Genomic DNA, 5,188 nt, shown 5'->3' on the forward strand with positions numbered 1-5,188 from the left:
TGAATACAGGAAATTCCTTATCTCTGAGGCTGGTGGTTGCTCTTTGACACTTCCTCCTCTTGCTCCACCCTTACAGCCACCCACACACATTCTGGCCACAACTTCACAGTTCCTTCCACAGATACCTTCAGCTTCTTGGTGAACTTTTGCAAGGCTGCCTGGACGGTTAGATCAGACCTGTTCTTGCTTTAGGATTCTCAGATGTTTCTGTTATTTTTACAACCAAGAATGTAATAATTCACTTTGTACACTTATTGCAGTCTAGAACAGTGTTTTTCAACCAGTGTGCCGTGGCACACTAGTGTGCCGCGAGACATGGTCAGGTGTGCCGCGAAGCTCAGAGAGAAAGAAAGCAAGAGAGAGAGAAAGCAAGAGAGAAAGAGAGAAAGAAAGCAAGAGAAAGAGCGAGAGAGAGAGAAAAAGAACTAGAGAAAGAAAGCAAGAGAGAAAGAACAAGAGAAAGAGAGAGAGAAAGAAAGCAAGAGAGAGAGAGAAAGAGAGGGAGGGAAGGAGAGAGAGAGAGAAAGACATACAGGGACGTAGGGAGGGAGAGAGAAAGAGAGCAAAAAAGAGAGGAAGGAAGGAAGAGAAAGAAAGAGGGATGCAGAGAGAAAGAAAGAGGAAGGAAGGGAGAGAAAGAGGGAGGGAGAAAGAAATAGAGCGAAGGGGAGGAAGAGAGAATTTTTTTGTCCAAACTTTTTTTAGCCCCCCCCCCCCCCCCAATGTGCCCCAGGGTTTTGTAAATGTAAAAAATGTGCCGCGGCTCAAAAAAGGTTGAAAATCACTGGTCTAGAATATAATGCTACTCTATTGATAAAAATACTGAACCCTGACTATGAGCTATTGAGCTTTGTGATATTAATGGGAAGCAGCATTTTTTATGTGTGTGATTTCATAATTATACAATTCTTGTGAAGTCTGCAGTAATAGCTCCCCTCTGAAATCCTCCCTCTACTCTCTATGATAGACTTAATTCCCTAAAGATTTATATTTATTGGAACAATTTTAAAATAATGGCATTTTTGAATATAAAAAATGTTCTGCATGTGATTACTTGGGTATATTTCAACTGGTTATTGAACAGAATTACAAAATGCCATATTGTAGAAGGCTGAGCTAAATAACTTTAAAAATGCAAAGGAAGTCCAATATTACGCAGTAATGCAATTGGGCAACGCAGTTTCAGTTGAAAAATACCACAATGCACATCTGTTGCAGATGTTTGTTAGGAGGCCTCTTTCTATTCTAAGCAATGAAGCATAGGCATTTCAACATGCTATATAGCTCTTTAAAAAGGGCATTGGCAAAAAATATTCAGCTGACAAATGTGCTGGAAAATATATCAAACAATAGTTTCGTAAAATTATTAACATTTATTAACGTTTATTAACATTTTTGGGGATCTTTCCTGCCAGAATGGGTATTAATGTTTGCAACCCATTTTGAATATACAGTAAAAGTGAAAAATCTTCAAATTAGGTTAATGGAAGATTCCAGGAAACCTCCTGTATATATTTAAGTGGCTAGAACAGAGTCTGAAACAAAAAACATTCCAGTAATTGAACATAGTTTTATATTGGATACCCATGAAGCTAATGGTGAACTACAGGCATTATAATTCTTACAATATTGGCTGAATACTGGATATTCTTGCATAAATATGTTGCAAACTCTCAGGCTATGGCTGCAATTCTTTATTATATATTTATCAATAAACAAATCTCACATACTCCATTGTTGTCACATAGGATGAATTTATGTTTGAGGCTTTTAAAACATAAATTATTTGCCTTCTTGTCTACAGTTTGGTTTTGTAGGGTTTTTTTTTTTTTTAATTATTTTTGTAAAAACTACATCCCGTGAGTATTTTTGAAAACTTAGAATTGAACTTTTACCGAAACAATGATTGGGATGTCAAAAAAAAGTCAAGATGGCAGTTGCAACTATATCACTAAGCTCCATCTCCTTTTTTATATATCTCACACATGACACATATTAAAATGAGTAAGTTGCCATCTTGACTTTTTTGACACCCCCTGCAGAAAATCTCAAAACAATCCTGGTGTAATTGTTCTTATTCTTATAATGCACAAAATCTGAAAAATTTGGGGTATTCTAAATGTCAGCGTTTCAAACAGCATCCGAGAATTAAATCAGAGTCCGAGGCGTGGCCTTCCTCAAAGTTCCAATTTATTAACAGAGCCATGTTAACACAAACTGGAGAAACATGAATCTAAAGTCCCATGGATTTCTCCACCCAGTTTAAAGTGCATTACCTGTTCCCACACCCACAAGTTCACCACATGGTCCACTCTGGTTCTGCCAATGTCCTCGGTCCTCCCATTGACTTCCGGGCAGGTGCTCAACAAAGGATGCCCTTGAGCATCTAGAAGGAATTTGTTATAGCTCATACTTTTCCCCCTCATGCTACTTCTCCTCCTAATTTCCCACATTACTAATATATGTTTTGTGAGCCGCTCCGAGTCCTTGGAGACAGGCGGCATACAATCTAATAAATTATTATTATTATTATTATTATTATTATTATTATTATTATTATTATTATTATTATATCCTAGCATGTGGCAGGCCAAAGTCTCCAAATTGAACGATGGCTTCAGCCTGACGAATTGATCCCAATGTATTTTCTACACAGAATAAACTGCTTCTCCTAACCTTACATTCTCCAAGCACATTGCGCTATAATTCCCATTATCTCCTATCAATATATACTGTACTGCTCAAAAAAATAAAGGGAACGCTTAAACAGCAGAATATAACTCCAAGTAAATCAAACTGTCCACTTAGGAAGCAACGCTGATTGACAATCAATTTCATTTTCTTGTCAGCACATTCAACTTTGTACATTCATTCAGATCTAGCATGTGTTAATTGAGTGTTCCCTTTGTTTTTTTGAGCAATGTATATCTAAGGAAACTGCTGGGCAGTGATGAACCATCGTATACTGGATTAAGGGCAATTGCACTGCAGTCTAAACTGCATAAACACATTGATTTAAATGAAAATGAAATTGTATTGTTTGGATTAAAGTCTGAGATGAATAAGGAGCATTATTTTTCACCAAAGTGATGATTCATGAAAAATTAAAAAAAACAAAGTGATGATTCATGAAAACTAAAAATAAGCTCTTATTTCTTTTAAAAATGCTGCGTAGAGCATAAACCAGCACTCTAACATTGTGAGGACCTGCTCTCTAATCTCTTAGAATTTTTACTTTTTAGAAATAGTGTAGTTGAGCATTTCTAATATTATTTAATGCATGAAACTTTGACTCCCTAATTATCTTAGTATTAAACAAATGAGTCACATTTAAACTGCCTGCCGGTGTGATTTGAAAAGAGCTTTGTTCTAAAATTCAAATGCTGCAAGGTAGAAATTGATTAGTTCACAATGTTTGTATACTATTAACCAACAGCGGCTTATAGGTGGAGCTCTCATCTCACAATCAGGAGGTTTTGAATTTGATCCTAGGTAGATTCAGATGTAGGTTCTCCTCCTTAGGCGGAGGGTAGGACGAGATGACCTGCAATGTCCCTTCCAATCAAATTATTAATCAAATATAATGTGCATACATATTTATAGACTCAGATTCTTTCTGAGGGGTGGAAGGAAAGAGAAACCTAACCTCCTTTTGAATTTGGATTATAATTACCAGTAAGAGGAAGTAAAATTTGCATTTTGGTTGAAAAAGACAGAAAGAGCAGAGGAGACGGAAAAGGAAGTGGCTGAAAAATGTTTGTTTTGTCTGCTGCTAGCCTTCGCAATCTCTTTGAGAAAGGAAACTGAAGTAGACCCAGAGGCAGGGTTCAAGCAATCGGTACTTTTATTCAGCTCAGAGAACAAGTGACAGCTCAGCAAGGTAAAGTGACAATTCAGCGAGTACCGACTGGCTCTGCCTGGAGAAACCGCTCCTTTTATACATTTGCGGTTCCCGCCAAAGCTAGAGCCGGCCGCGTCTGAGCCAATCAGGAGCGACTTCCTGCTTCGGCTCAGACAGCGCTAGAAAGAGGAACAAACTATTTACAGAGTTACAAGGTAGCCATTCCAGGATACAACACCCCTCCCCTCATAGTTGGACACATCCATCATGAAAGCCATGTGACAAAGTCGTCCAATCGGTGGGGCCTCCGAGGAGCTCGCGCTGACCTGCGCAGTTCAATTTCTCCTTCGACACTGACTGTGGAGGATGGCTCGCCGCTGTTCTCCCGGCGCGGCGGACTTGGCCTGGCGGGCCCAACGAAGGCTTCGGAGGACGAGGATGGCTCGGCGTCGCTGGATGGTTCCCCCTGGCCCGATAAGTCTCTTTGCGTGTTTCTTAACTCGGGCAATGTACTAAAGTCTGTTGAAGGGGGAGAGTCCATGTCAGTGGTTTGTGGCAATTGATTTTCTGTTCGCTTCCGAATGTGGTCTATGTGTCGTTTCCACAAACGACCATCCTCTAGTTTTACAATATAAGTCTTTGGTGCATTTTGCTTAACAACAATTCCTTTCATCCAGTTTACATTTCCATCAAAACTTTTTACATATACATTTTGTCCCAAATACATTTCTCTTTCAGGTTTTACACACATTTGGTTATTATTAACACAGAACCTTGGGTTTAACCTGTCTAGTGGTGACCTCAACTTCCTTCCCATCAATAACTCTGCAGGGCTTACATGTGTGTGTGAGTTAGGGGTAATGTGCTGGGTGAGTAAGAATTGGTCCAAGTTTTGTTGCACATCCCCAGGGCCTGACCTGCGCAATGCCTCCTTTGCCACCCGAACGTAGCGTTCTGCCAATCCGTTAGCCCAGGGCGAATAAGGCGAGATGAGGGCATGCCTGACCCCTAGGCCATCTAAGAACAATTCGAATTGCCTGGCTGTTAGCTGTGGCCCATTGTCAGACACTAAGAGATCTGGGCAACCATGGGATGCAAACAGTCTACTCAATACCTTGATGGTGGCACTTGTGGTTATGTTGTTCATTGCTATTATTTCCACCCATTTGGAGAAGGCATCAACCACTATTAAAAAATACTGGGAACCCACTGGGCCAGCAAAATCAATGTGGATTCTAGACCAAGGGCCAGCAGGCTGTTCCCACTCAGCCGGAGTTGTTTTGGGGGGACTAGGCCGTGACTCTTGGCACGGGTCACACTTTGAAACCCAATTTTCAATATCAGCAT

Source organism: Erythrolamprus reginae, chromosome 3 (genome assembly GCF_031021105.1).
Source record: "Erythrolamprus reginae isolate rEryReg1 chromosome 3, rEryReg1.hap1, whole genome shotgun sequence".
NCBI lineage: Eukaryota > Metazoa > Chordata > Lepidosauria > Squamata > Dipsadidae > Erythrolamprus > Erythrolamprus reginae.